This window comes from Coptis chinensis, chromosome 3 (assembly GCF_015680905.1).
Source record: "Coptis chinensis isolate HL-2020 chromosome 3, ASM1568090v1, whole genome shotgun sequence".
In the NCBI taxonomy this organism is placed as follows: domain Eukaryota; kingdom Viridiplantae; phylum Streptophyta; class Magnoliopsida; order Ranunculales; family Ranunculaceae; genus Coptis; species Coptis chinensis.
The window spans coordinates 77160416-77176219 of NC_141458.1; the positions used below are offsets into that span (position 1 = coordinate 77160416).

Sequence of the window (15804 nt, forward strand, 5' to 3'; positions counted from 1 at the left end):
TCTGGTGGCATGATCAATCACCCTGCGAGTAGTGCGTCATATGGTTCTTCATATGGATATTGGATGGGTGTTGATCAACAACCTTATGGCGCACCACAGCCTGAACCAACATATGGACAACTCTATCCAAGTTATGAATCTGTTGGAACTGCACCTGGATTTGTTGCATTGCACCCAACGTATAGTTACACCAACACTCCTCGAATTGGAATCATGTTAGAATTTCCAACACAAAAATATGAGTGGCATGTTCGACAATTTCTCAACGGTGGGTATAACTCTGTATACACTTGGGTAGGGTATTGTGAAGCAGTTAGGATTCAAGAATCGGGTATGGAAGTTGACCAGCCACGTCACTCGTTTATGTATTGATGATTTGATGTAACTTATTTATCTTATTTTGTAATTTGAGACTTTAAGTACATTAGATTATGACATTGTGGTTAATTATTTGTCAATATTTTTTTATGGTTTTCTTGATAAATAAATTTTGCTATTATGTCCACCGATATTTTCGATATTTCCGATATATCCGATATTTCCGATATTTCCGATATTTTAGAAACTTTGGACTGGTCACCAAAAAAACCGAGATATCCGATATATCCGATATATCTCGGTTTTTGGGTACACCGATATATCAACCGATATCGAAATTTTGGGCCATGATTGAGAGGAGAAAATAGAGTACAAATGTTCGTCTGGGAAGGAATCATAGATGGCTTCAGAATCACTATCAACGTCACTAACTAGCCTTGATAAATGGTCGGCCACGACATTTTCAGTTCATTTTTTGTCTTTGATTTCCAGGGTGAATTCTTACAAAAGAAGGATCCAGCGGAACAATCTCTGTTTTGCATCTTTTTTCGCAAGTAGGTACCGAAGTACGGCATGGTTAGTACATACGATGGTGGATAATCCAACCAGGTAAGGGCGAAACTTATCCAAAGCATAAACAACAGCTAGGAACTTGTTTCAACCCCCACCTACGTGGCAAACGTCCATTCGTAGGGGTCTCCACTTTATTCATTTAATCGACAGGGGTAAAGCCCAATTTGCAATACCATGGATCAATGTATAGGCCCATTAACTCATGTGTCTAAGGCTGAACCTTAGCCACATGGCTTGCCACTAATGTACATTGATTTATGTCCAGATTCATTTCTTATCAAAGAGATAATTATCAGTTGAAAGTTATAGTCTATCACAATTACTCAAGCTACAAGATTACTTGAGCTACAAGGATTCTATACTCTACCTATATAAATACCAAACTATTTTTCATTCAGAACTACGTTCTTGAGACTTGATCTCATTGATAATTTGGGTGCGTAGGCAACCGCAAGGTACAGTCTCATCATTCCCCCGATCACCATCATTTTTCTAAATTACTTTTCTACGTTCTTCGTCTCTTTTATCAACACTTGAAGTTTTGATCATATCTGGTCGAAACATAATTGGCGCCGTCTGTGGTTCTTATTCAAAACCGACAATCATGTTCTACAAAAATTATGACGAATACTCGACGAGCCTAAGTTCTCGATGCACTTACTGATGATCATCGCGAATGTGAGGTTCAAAGTCAACCTGACGGTATAGGACTACTCCCTCCCATTCCTTTTCAACACCCGATTACATGCGACCCGGCTACCGTTGCGGCACAAAGTTATTACCTCTGACGATTCTTCGTCATGTGTTGCAGATAATGTCCATCATATGTCTCGAGAAACACTTCTTCAAAAGTGCACGAGTGTACGACAAACATAACAACTACTACAAACGTCTTCTAAAACAAACCATTCCTCTCAAAGATGATGTTGTATTTGTCACACCACAATGTAACACACGCCAATGACATCATAGTATGTGGGATCATTTACGTGGTGAGGATGAAATTCCTATTGTTCGCAACGTACGTCACCCATGAGTTCTCACAAATGGTGTTATATCTGTCACACCACAACGTAACACAAGCCAACAACATAGTTGCATGTGGGATCGTTTACGTGGTGGTGATTAGATTCTCGCTGTTCACAATGGTTACCCACGAGTTCAAGACGATACATACAGACTTCGCAATGGTTACTTTTCACGAATCTCAGCAAAATATATCCAATTCATATTTGTCCATTGCCGTTTCATAGTGCCGATAGTCGTCTCATATTCTTTATTAGCAAGACTCTTATATCAGCTGAATCGAGGCATTCTTGCATTGAGAAAATTGCATTGGCCTTGTTTCATGCTGCCAGACGTCTTAAGCTTATTTCGAGGAAGGCATAGTCGAAGTTTATACTCAATATCCGTTGCGCAAGTTTTTTGCAATATCTACTTAATTGAGTCGTAGAATGGAAAAGTTACCTTAAGCTTACAACATTATCTCGACACTTTCGTACAATTAAGCGAGAGACAAACTTTGATTTCGCTTAATGGTGATTTTCTTATTGACGATATTCCTATGTCGAACGCATTACTCGATGAGGAAAACGTCAATCCCTAATTAAAATTACCTCCCGGGGGCAATGACTTGAAATATTTATCGGATATATCTGCTGATTGTTAGATTTACACTAATAGTTAGCATAATGACTCCGCCTCCGGTCTTATTTTTGTCATCTTGAAGCTGAATGAAGACATAATTGCGAGGTCTCTACGTTTGAGTTTTTAATGCTTCACATTATATGGCCGAGTACGAAACTGTCATTTGCGGTATACGCACAACTCTTCAGTTGGGGGCGACTAAGTTACGATTAATTATTCTAAATTAGTCGCTAGCCACTTTGAATGATAATATGCGACTCTTATTTGGACTTCTTTCAACGAATTGCATGAAATTTTATATCTATCAGTATTGTACAGTATCCGCGTTATGATGTAAGGCATCCTGATTCTATCGCATACTTATCCGTGAAAAATCAATTAGATCCGCGTAACGACAACTTTGGATTAACCACTTATCTTTGTCGGATGATTCCAACGAGCCAGAGCGATAATGTCTCGGTATCTACCGACGACAATCATGTAGCTAACGATGCTCATGAATTCCCGAGGGTGAAGTCTCGCTCACATAGCAATGACCCAATGGTATTGGTGGTCATACATGTCAAAGGATGTTAAGCGTTTGTCAGAGAAGTGTGTGCCTTGTCAAACACATGATATATGATATGGGTCAACTTCTCGCGATGAAGCGTCATCCAATCCATAAACCTTGGTCATTTGCGAAATGGGGCCTTGACATTTTTGGTTTATTGCCGACAGCCCCTGACAGTGTTCATTTCTTGCTCGTCGCAACAAATTATTTTACTAAGTGAGCGGACAAAATTAACAAGTTGAATGAAAAACCGGACAAAAATTTGTTAGTCTATTTCCAGTTCAATTATTTCTTTTCTGTTATTATCTTTGCACTTTTCAAGATTTGGTGATCAATAAAGTCCTTCTTTCACTTCAGTTATAATGGTATAATTATGTTTCCATCGCAACATTATTATCCCTACGACAAAATTTAATGAAATTACCACGTTTAATTTCGTCGGTCTAAGTTGAACGCTGTTATGCTCGCTTAGTCGTTACTATCGCTACAACAAAATCTGACGAAATTACCGCGTTTAATTTCGTCAGTCTAAGTTGAACATTTTTACGCTCGCTTAGTCATTACTATCGCTACGATAAAATCTAACGAAGTTACCGCGTTTAGCTTTGTTCGTCTAAGTTTGAACGTTTTTACGCTCGCTTAGTTCGTTACTATCGCTACGACATAATCTGATGAAGTTACCGCGTTTAGCTTCGTCAATCTAAGTTGAGCTTATTTTATTGCCGCTTAGTTCGTTAATATCATTTACGATAAAATCGATGAAATTACCACGTTTAATTTAGATGGGTCTAAGTTGAACGCTTTTACGCCGGCTTAGTCGTTACTATCGCTACAACAAAATCGGCGAAATTACCTCGTTTAATTTCATCAATCTAAGTTGAGCGGCTTTTTAAATTTCGCTTAGTCGTTACTATCGCTACAACAAACTCGGAGAAATTACCACATTTAATTTCGTGGGTCCTAAGTTGAACGCTTTTCATTTCCGGCTTAGTCGTTACTATCGCTCCGACAAAATCGGCCGAAATTACCACGTTTAATTTCATCGGTCCTAAGTTGAAGCGCTTTACGCTACGGCTTAGTCGTTATTCGTTACTATCGCTACAACAAAATCTGGCGAAATTACCACTTTTAATTTCGTCAATCTAAGGTTGAAGCGGCTTTTTTTCGCTTAGTCGTTACTATCGCTACAACAAACTCTGGCGAAATTACCGCGTTTAATTTCGATGGGTCTAAGATGAGCGGCTTTTACGCAAAGAAGTCGTTACTATCGCTCCGACAAAATTTGTGAAATTACCCGCATTATAATTTCGTGGTCTAAGATGAGCGCTTTTATGCTCGCTTAGTTCGTTATTTTTTTGCTACGACAAAATCGGCCGAAGTTGCCCGCGTTTAGCCGATGCGTCTAAGTTTGAGCGTTTTTACGCTTTGCTTAGTTTGTTACTATCGCTACTGCAAAATCTGACGAAGTTACCATGTTTAGCTTTGTCAATCTAAGTTTGAACGTTTTTACGCTCGCTTAGTCTAATTTTGCCAAGTTAAGTTAGCATTGGGGGCGTTTTTCTCTATATGGGGCGTTTCATTCTATTTCGTTTCATATACATAACTCAACAACATTGTCAGTTTTCCACAGGTATGTTATCTGACATCACAACGATATTTAATTGCAAACACATACTTTATTTTTATTTTCATTACAAGAATTTTTAGCTCTATAATATTACATTCACACAATCACATAATCATTGGTTTGGGAAAAGCCAATGGTTCCTTATCAATTTTTTGCTTATACAACTCGTACAACTCTTTCCGTTTCAAGCGAAACTATATGCCAGCTTATTATTATTATTATTATTATTATTATTATTATTATTTTCTAAGGCATTGTTCTGATCTTTCTATGAGAAATTTTTCGAGCAAACAATTTCAACAGCTTCATGCCGATTTTTTTGAGCGAATATTTCTGAGCGAATTGAACCTTTCCAACAGTTTCATTATTTTTTCTAAGGCATTGAGCCCATTTTTCCGGGCGAATCTTTCCGAGTTAAATTTAAAACGATTGCTATAAGACATTGAGCTGATCTTTCTCAACGAAACTTCTTTCACCTTCTTTCATTCTTTCTCGACATTAATTGACACCTTGTTACGCAAAAACTTTTCTCTGTCGACTCTTTGTGAATATTTTTTGCTCGTACTACCGCCGTTTCTCCGTCGCGGCAAAAATTCGCGATTACGTTAACTTTCCAAGCAGATTGAAAATTATCTTCACCTTATTTATTTTTTCCAATGCATTGAGATCATGCGGATTAAACTTTTATTCAAGGGTCTTTTCGTGAATTTCTTTCTCCGTCATCGCCGTTTCTACCCGCGACGACAAGAATAAACTTTTCGTCAGTTTTTCAGACTTAACCAAAATTTTACGATAACTGATAGAAAAATACTAACATATCTGTTTCCGACACCGCTTTGTCATATTCTCCGCACTTTTCTCCGTTTTCTTCGTCTTCTTCGACAGGCCAAATTTCATTTTTATCGAAACTCAATAATTTAAGCTTAATATCCTAGCCGATCCAATTTGAAGTTGCTCGATCCTGAGCTAGATTATGCCGCAGCCTCGTGTATTCGCTATATCTGTCACATTCTTTCCACCTCACCAAGTCTACGATCGTCATCGCATCTTCTTCTTCTCGATTATCTTTCGCCCGTATAATATGGTCGTTTCTACCTGGAGCGTAAAAAAAAATAAAAAATAAAAAATCGTCAAATCAGTTATTCCTACCAAAGTTAACAAGTCAGCAATTATATTAACTAAAAGCAAACAAACCCAAACAATTCCTCGCCACAGGTTCAGTATACTCTAGCATCCATTTTCTAAACATCTCGATTTCTTCTTCATTCCAAGGTTCATCTTTCTTCTCATAACTGGAAAATGGATTTTTTGGCTTGGTCTTCAAACTAGAGCCACTTCCATTTAGCATCAGCAGAGTCAGTCTAACTCATGTGGTTATTTTCTTCTGTATTGTTCCCATTGGAGTCAATATTGCCTCCCAAAGCATGCTTGAGAAGTTCGGCCCTTCCTGTCCTTTATTTGCGCTCAACCTCATCACACAGACTCTTCAACTCTAGTAGATGATAAATCAATCCATTTAGGAACAACTTTGGGAAACAATAATTTGAAGAAAGAGTATCTCAATAAGCATCATGTTAATCCCACTTCTAATTCTGATGACAAAAAGCCATTGAGTTTTAGACTTCCAGCTGGTTCGGCAGCACCACCAAAGAGTAATTCCCCGAGTGTCTTGAAGGGGCTTACTTCATCTGGTCATAGTTCTTCTATGTCAGAAAAGCAATGTTAAGCCAATTTTAGGAAGCCGTCCAAGATTTCAAATCCTACCAAATCAATATCAGATCCCCGATTTCTAGATACTTTGATCAAACTCATGGAATATGGGAATGACGATGATGACCCTGAAGAAGAATCACAGAAAAGCAATGTTAAGTCTGAAGATTCAGAAGATGATGTGACTTTGTCGTCAAAGTACCATTTGAAGTCCGGTCGCAGTGCGAGGTGCATCCGTTAAAAGCCATATGATTGATGAAGATAAACCTTTATCTTCTAAAATTCAGTAAAATGGCTACTGCTGCTATCTGCATCACCAACGACTGTCGTCAAGTCACCACATCGATCAAGCTCCGAGACTTTACAGTAACCCTCCTGAAAATACTGCCAAAAATCGATACTTAAATATAATTGAAAACGTCCAGTTCATATTTGTGCAGTTCTCATCCAGTTATATATGAAAACGGTCCAGTTCATATTTGACGTCCCAATTCTTATCCAGTTATCCAAAACAATTTAACGTACCGTGGGAGACTCGCTGGTTTATCTGTTATCTAATTTTATTATCCTCATCTTCCAATTTCTCTCTTCAACGTGTAAGTCCAATATTCTAGGGGCCCATATTCTAGTCATGTGTTTTTCCTATTCAAGTCCAACTTCTTTTGGACAATAGCGCCATCTCTTTTACATTTTGATAGTGAAAGTATTTTTTTTTTCTATAATATGATAGTGAAAGTATATTTTGAGTAGTTTAGCATTTATTTAGCTGTTATTCATTCACGTGTGAATTCCACATCCATGACTTTGTTGCTTTATACATCGCTCAGACTTTGAAATTTTTTATTTTGTAAACTGAAATTTGTTCAGAGTTACAATACATCTCGAATTAATTTGACCATGGTTAGCAAGAAGTAACAAGTTGCACAGAAGCAACTCTTTTTTATTTTTATGCCAATTTGTAGAATCTCGTCAACTTATAAAAGAAGTGTCGACTACTCAAACTCAACCAACAGAACACCAGTACACGACAAAAAGAAGGTCTTTTAAGATTTGGTTATTAGCTTCCAACTTCAGTTTCTAGTTGCACCATATATACTTCATTTCCAGAGTGACCAACTTTACGGTTCTTAATTTTTCATTTCATACTATTGTTCGTCTACCGCTTTAAAATCATTATGTTTGTCTACCGCTTTGCAAATCGTGTGTTCGTTCTTTTTTCTTACGATTTTTCTTTACATTTTTCTTCTCTTCTTTGCCATATGAACTTTGTTCACATGTCAAAGAGGGGGTGGTGTTTCGACCCCAACCTACGTGGCAAACGTCCATTCGTAGGGGTCTCCACTTTATTCATTTAATCGATAGGGGTAAAGCCCAATTTACAATACCATGGATCAATGTACAGGCCCATTAACTCATGTGTCTAAGGCTGAACCTTAGCCACATGGCTTGCCACTAATGTACATTGATTTATGTCCAGATTCATTTCTTATCAAAGAGATAATTATCAGTTGAAAGTTATAGTCTATCACAATTACTCAAGCTACAAGATTACTTGAGCTACAAGGATTCTATACTCTACTTATATAAATACCAAACTATTTTTCATTCAGAACTACGTTCTTGAGACTTGATCCCATTGATAATTTGGGTACGTAGGCAACCGCAAGGTACAGTCTCATCATTCCCCCGATCACCATCATTTTTCTAAATTACTTTTCTACGTTCTTCGTCTCTTTTATCAACACTTGATGTTTTGATCATATCTGGTCGAAACAGAACTCTTTCTCAGTTGTCGTGTAATTACGTTGAGCGTTATTAAGAGTTTTACTAGCGTAGTAAATGACAACGGGTTTGTTATCACGTCGTTGGCCTAGTACGGCGCCAATAGCAAAGTCGCTAGCGTCACACATTAGTTCGAATGGTTGAGACCAATCAAGGGGTTGAATGATAGGAGCGGTAGTCAGTGCGGTTTTTAGAGTTTCAAAAGCTTGTTTGCAATTGAAATTGAAGTCGAAGACCATATCCTTAAGCAGGAGATTGGTTAAGGGTCGAGCAACTTTAGAAAAATTCGAAATGAATCTCCTGTAAAACCCAACGTGGCTTAAAAAGGCACGGATATCGCGAACTGTTCTGGGGAGAGGTAGCGAAGCAATTTTAACAATTTTAGCTTTATCAACCTTTATCCCGTCTTTTGAAACAATATAACCTAGAACAATTCCTTTGGTCACCATAAAATGACACTTCTCCCAATTAAGTACCAAATTTTTTTTTTGTAACGCGTTAACACTTTAGAAAGGTTGGATAGGCAGTCGTCAAAGGAATTTCCATAAATGGAAAAGTCATTCATGAAGACTTCCATATAACGTTCCACCATATCACTAAAAATGTGAAGCATGCAACGTTGGAAAGTGCCTGGGGTATTGCAAAGACCAAAAGACATTCGTTTGTATGCAAAGGTTCCAAAAGGACATGTGAAAGTTATCTTTTCTTGATCGGTAGGGTCGATGATAATTTGGAAATAGCCGGAATAGCCATCAAGAAAATAGTAGTAAGCATGACCGGTTAAACGTTCTAGCATCTGGTCAATGAATGGAAAAGGGAAGTGATCTTTATATGTTATGGCATTAAGTTTGCGGTAGTCAATGCAAATTCTCCATTTCAATGGAATGCGAGTGGAGATGAATTCACCATTTTCATTTTGTACAACTTGAATGCCGTACTTTTTGGGAACAACGTGGACAGGACTAATCTAGTCACTATCAGAGATAGGGTATATGATACTTGTATCAAGTAAACGTAAAATTTTCTCCCTCACCACCTTTTTCATGGAAGAGTTAAGGCATTGTTACGGTTCTTGCGATGTCTTTGTGGCGTCATCTAGATGTATGCGATGCGTGCATACACTAAGGTCGATTCCTTTGATATCATCTAAGAACCATCCGATAGTGGTGCGGTGTTCACGAATGACACGAATCAAACGTGCTTTTTCGTCGGTAGTCAAGTGAGAAGAAATTATTATAGGGTGACTACCATCGGGATCGAGATGCACGTACTTCAAATCAGAGGGTTGAGGTTTTAAATCCACAGTTGGAGGAGTGGGGATCAAAGATTCGTGAGGGGCCGTCTCTTCAATGGAAAAGATCGAGTCCGGGTCTTCTGAATCAGTTGGCAACACAGTAGTAGGGTCAAATAGTGGTACTGACTCAAATAATGCGTGAACATCCTTAATGTACGAGTCATCATCAAACTCAGGATTATAAAAAAAAAAGAAATTGGTGTACCTCGTCTGGGGGAAAAGAGTTTTCGAAATATTCCTGTGCCAGACTATCAACCAGGCTAATCTCACCCTCAATATCAGGATCGGGAAGTTGTTTCATTAAGCTGAATACATTAACTTCTACAGAAAGATTCCCGAAAGACATTGTCATCGAACCATCCCAACAATTTATTATAGCGTTAGCAGTTAGAAGAAATGGACATCATAAAATAATATGAATGGAGTCACAAGCAACTTCGGTATCTAGAATTACAAAATCGACGGGGTAGTAAAAATCTTGGACCTTGACTAAGACGTTTTCTACGATGCCCTTTGGGTACTTGATGGAGCGATCCGCAATTCGGAGGTCATGTTGGTAGGTTTTAATTCATGAAGACCTAACTGCTTAAATAAGTAGTAGGGAAGTAGGTTAACACTGGCGCCTAGGTCTAAAAGTGCGGTAGCGGTATATTTGTCGCCTAACGTGCATGGTACAGTTGGTTGACCTGGGTCTTTGTATTTAACCACACCATTGGTAGTAGTAATGGAGGGAAACTGCTCAGTGAGGAACGCTTGTTGAGGAACATTCGTTCGTCGTTTGTTGGTGCACATGTCTTTCAAAAACTTGGCATGCTTGGGCAAATGCTTAAGTGTATCTAGAAAATGTAAGTTTATGGTCAAATTTTTGAAGGTTTCTCGGATCTCATCGAAATGTTCGTCAGATTTGTTCTTTGCCAAACGGGCAGGGAACGGAGCTTTTAGGCGGAATTTCGCATATGGATCAGTGGCGTCTTTCCCTAGGGACGTGGATGTAGATTTGGAAGGAACAACTTTGTTCGCTATAGGTTGCGAGGTAGGAGTTAGAAGGACGTCAGCCGCGGCTTTCGTCAATTCGACGTCTGGCATACGTATGTGATTGTCGACGGTTCGGCTAGAACAAAGAGTGGTGATGGTATTTACCTCACCCTAACTTGGATTACTAGATTCTGGTGCACTGTTGAGTTCAAAGGCAGTGTTTGTGGGCTTTGGGTTTGGAACTGCTTGGCCAGGAAACATGCCCTTTTGACTTTTATCCTGTGCTAACGGCTGAAGAGACTGTTGGATAGATGCTAGGTTTTGAGATTGTTGATTCATGTAAGTCAGAAAAGTTTCAACTGTTTTATTGGCAGTGGATTGTACCAGTAGAGCAGTCGGAACAAGTTCACGGTTATTGTTTACGGGTTGATTTTGGTAGCCATAACCTTGATTAGCGAGAACAAGGCTACGGGTGTTTTGGTACCCTATATTGGCAGTGTTGGGAAACTGACTTTGCCCTTGCTGGAATTGCGTAGGATTTCCTTGACGGTAGGAATTGTAGTTCGCGGGTGGTCGTACAGGAGCGTTGTTGACACCCGAAGGAACTTGTTGTTGGGCAGGGGGGGCCCAATCCAAATTCGGATGTTGTCGCCAAGGTGCATTAGGGATGTTGAAAGCACAAGCCTCTTCAGATTGTTGGGGAGGGCACTCATATGCCAAAAGACAATAAGAATCGGCGTGCTCAGGACTTAAGCAAAGAGGACATGAGAAAGTGTTGGCAGCCATGACTTGTTTGGGTTTTTGATCATTTACTTGAACCGAAAGAGCATCGACCTTTTTTGTTAGGGACTCGATCAGAGTTTTTAATTCCGGATCGGATTTGACCTCGAACATAGACGTAACTTTCGTAGGAGTGTCTTTAGAAGATCTGGAAGAATCAGTGTTACCCCAATGGGTGTTTTGTGAAGCCTGTTTTTCGAGAAAAGTGTATGCTTCAGTAGTGCCTTTGTCCATGAAACAACCGCCGTTCATGATATCTAATGTATCCTTTTGATGGTCAGAGAGACCATTAAAAAATGACCGGACTAAGACAGCGGTGTCGAGTTGATGATGGGGACATTCGAGAAGCAGATCCGTAAATCTACTTCATGCTTCCGTAAATGATTCTTGGGGATGCTGGCGAAAGAATTGAATCTTCTGAAGCATCTCTGTAGTTTTCTTCTGAGTATAGAACTTTATCATGAATGCTTATACGAGCTTGGCCCCAAGGGATTGCGGCACTTCGACTTGCGAGCCAAACTGAAGCTTTATCAGCTAAGGTGAAGGGAAACAACCTAAGCAAGACTTGTTCGCTAGTAACAGTCGGATGGCGGAAAGTGGTGGCTACTTGCTGTATCCGACGAAGGTGATTGTACGGTTTTTCATGGTCTAGACCATGGTAAACAGGTAACAAACCAAAAATATTTCGCAAAATGCAAAAATCTCCTACAATCTCATCGAGTTTAATGCAGGAAGCAGGTCATTCCTGTAAGGCAATATAGAAGTCCGAAAGGAGTTTCTCGATTGTGGGATTTTCTTGGGCCATAACTAAGGGAGATAATGGTAACAGAGATACTTGACGAGGTTGATTTACAGAGGAAGAATTATGTCTAGGAGATAACTTAAGCAGTTGTTTATTGTATTTCTGACGACGATATGTAAGTTTTAATTCCTTATGTTTACTAGACTGTAGTCTCATACAAACACAAATGTTAATTCAAAGCTCATAAGGAACAAATTATGACAGAAAGATTGAGAATTAAGGAAGGAGGGAGGTGGTGAACGCCGTCTTCCCGAAATTCATTAACTAACTTGAGCGAGGTAGGCTCCAAAGAGCCTGTGTCACCTGAGAGAATTGAGGAAGGTTTTCCATGCTAGCACGTTCCTTAATTAGATAACCTCATTCTTGCAAGTTTGCTAGACACTGATGGAATAGGAGGATGATTTATGATGGTGTATTATGCGGGGTATTATTAAGATGATTATGATGAAATTTTTATTATTTGGATTTTTATTTTTATTATTATTATTTATTATTTTATTATTATTATTTTATTTATTTATTATTATTATTATTATTATTATTATTATTATTATTTTAAGTTTACGTAATTAATGTATTATTTAGACGTGATTACGAAATATGCAATTAAATACGATAGATGCCAAAATAGATGATTAAGCATACAATTAACACATGCTAGTTTTACACATGAAGTCTATACATGCAACTCTATATGACTGATACGTGAATAGAAATACGTCCTACACATGCAATAATCTATAGCTACCGATACGTGCAACTATATGCGAGCTAGGGGAATATCGAGAACGAACTCATGCAAATGAATACCGCGTACGTGAATTGATGAAACATACACATACAAAAATAATCTAAGCAGTTGGTTTGAAATTACGTAGACATCCAAATATATTCGAATTATTTTAATCGTATTAACGTAAATATGTAATGACAAACCACATTTACTTAAGAAAAATTTTATATATGCAAAGAGTTCTCATGCCAACACACAAATATGCGAGGTAAAACAGGTTATAGCAATCAACCAAATAATATACTCGACAAAGTTTGAGGAGTTTAAGAATTCGAAACCTGGCGTCCCGCAATTTCTTGTATAACGATCGAACTAACTCCTGAGCTCGTGAACTTACTGGATGGTGGATAAACAGGTCTAGAGAATCCAAAATAGTACTGAGAAGAAAAGTGGTTTGTACCTGAAAACTGGAGTGTTGCACTACACCAGAATTTGTGATTTGCGACGATCAAATCCGTCGTTTTTCTGATTTGCGACGGGTTTTAGTGTCCCAAGTTCCCTGCGTTAATCGCTCTGTCGTTAATATTTGAGATGGGATAGTCCGTCGTAAGTGGAATTAGGAAACGACTAAAATATCCGTCGCAAGGTCGTCGCAAAGAGAAAAGACGACCTTAGCCGTCGTTGTTTAGAAAATTTATTTTTTAAAAAAAAATATGCAGGCCAAATGACCTGCAACTACTAGAGTGGCTAATTCAAAGGAGATCCCCCTCCCTTACTACACAAACAGACTAGACAATTGTCACATACCAAATTTTAACTTCATAACAAAAAAAGACCACATCTGAGTTTCTTAGATAACTATGAATACATTTAAAAAGCACATGATAACTCCATTGCATAAATAACATTATTTGCTAAGTAACTCTTTCAATCAATAATTTAAATTAACAAATGAATAAAAATCAAAGAGCTATTAACTAAACTTCATAACAAACTATAGGCTTTAGCTTTCCATCACTTGCACCATGCATATTCTCGATAAGCCAGCCCTTGTGTAACATAAGGAGCCTGCACTGACAAAAGTTTAAAAAAAAAGATATAACTTGATTCTAGAATCTAAAAATAGGCCATATCTAATAAACAAAAATTGTTATAATAGGGAGCAATACATGAGTTCATCATATTTGACGACGCAAAAAGCTAGAATATAGTTTATTCTTTAGACAATTCTAAGCATGAAGTAAAACAATCTTCTTCCTGTCAATACCACGCACACATAGCTGCATACACCTTTAACATGTATCATAACCTTATAAAATAATAAATAGACCAGCCCTTTGATAAATCTAACTTTAGTAAATCATTTGGCTTATATGATACTAGAGGCATAGGGCTAGAATCCCGTCAACACCAATAAGTTACTATGTAAAAAAAATGTATAACTTTAGTTATACCGAGATACACAAAAAGATGACTTACTTGGATCAGTTAAAACAATCAGTCCATCTACTCCAAGTGGTTGTGTAGGTACATGGCTGAAAATACATGGCTTACTAGATAGTTTGGTGTGTAGCATGGGCAACAATCTTTCTATACATTGCTACATAATCAACCTGAAAACAACGAAGTAATATATTTCGACTTAGTGAGGGCTATATTTCACCATAAAAAGGTACATATCCATGCAATAAAAATGATGTAAAGGTTCCTCAACCCTTTTGCTATCCATTATACTACTCTAAACGATTAAAATGCTAACAAGCTAAAAGACTTCATTGAAATGAAAGGTTCACAACTAAAAATAAAGATTAGAAAAATTAAATCATCACAACCAACAATAATATTGAATTCAAAAGAAAAGTGGAAAATATGGAGAGTAGTCTAGGTACGTTATGTACTTTTCCTCCCATTGTTTGTTCCACTCAAAGATATCTTACTTAACTATTTAATGGAGTGGATCAATGGAATATATTCAAAGCTCAAGCCAGCAAGTAATTCAATTTTGGCAACTCAATTATAATTTAAGACAAGGAATGGAAAGCTACTAAATTACACACAATAATGGAAACCATTGAATACTAATCTTCCTCATGTAATTGAACCTCCCCCTTTATCATCCATAGTATAACTACGATACCTACCTGGAGGTATAAACACTACAATCTAAAAATAATATAAAACTTACTTGTATACTTCTCACTTGAATTTTTTCTTATTCCAATCAGGTCTCTTAAAGATAATATTCTCATTAAACTTCAATCCTTTCTTGATTTACTTCTCAAAGATCAAAGAAAATGATGGCATGTACTAGGAAGAAACCAAATGAAACTTCTAGAAAACATAATAGTTACCATAGTCACTAACCTTGTATCAAACAACAAGCCAGGTACTTCCAACAACGAGTGTTACACTTTGCATTGTGAGTCCAATTTCAAGTTCCACCACAAACACAAAACACTAGAAAAGCATGAAGCCATTGTCAACGAATTACTTTCCCAAGTGTTCAATGCATAAGTCACTAAAGAATATAGGGCAGCACAATATGAAATTAAAGTAACTATATTAGATCATTCATTTCATCTGAAAATACAAAAAACAAATTATAACAGCACCTAGACTGCTGGTTTCTACATACAATAAAAGGAGTGCACACTATTATCACAAAGGAAGATAAGTTTTTGCAGCAACATGTATCATGTAAAAAGCTAAGGGTCATTCTTGGAGTTATTTTTGCGAATGCAAACTAAAGAACATGCACTTATCATTCACAGCTTCACCTTCACGCCCTATACTCCCCTACACCAAAAAGAGCACTACCCAAAAGCTTCAAAGCTTAAAATGTGTAGGACAAAGTATTTCAGCCTCTCTGTAATGCTCACAAGCACTTAAAACCATACAGTCCGCTTTCAACGCAATCCCAAGATTAACATGAAACTGTGGTGGCAAATAAGCCCACTGATTCCCACCAACTTCAGCAGCTTCAAGTGCTAACAAAAACTTGTCTTTCGCCTCA

At 37.8% G+C, this 15804-nt stretch overlaps 1 long non-coding RNA gene across 1 annotated transcript; it reads right to left on the reverse strand.

Moving 5' to 3' along the window:
• Positions 1–13772: 13772 nt before the first annotated feature.
• LOC147510914 (uncharacterized) lies at positions 13773–15221 on the reverse strand. The gene is made up of 3 exons (XR_015216898.1): positions 15156–15221; positions 14271–14404; positions 13773–13859 (listed from the first exon to the last, which is right to left on the reverse strand). It is a non-coding gene; the product is annotated as an uncharacterized LOC147510914 (long non-coding RNA).
• Between the last annotated feature and the right edge of the window lie 583 nt (positions 15222–15804).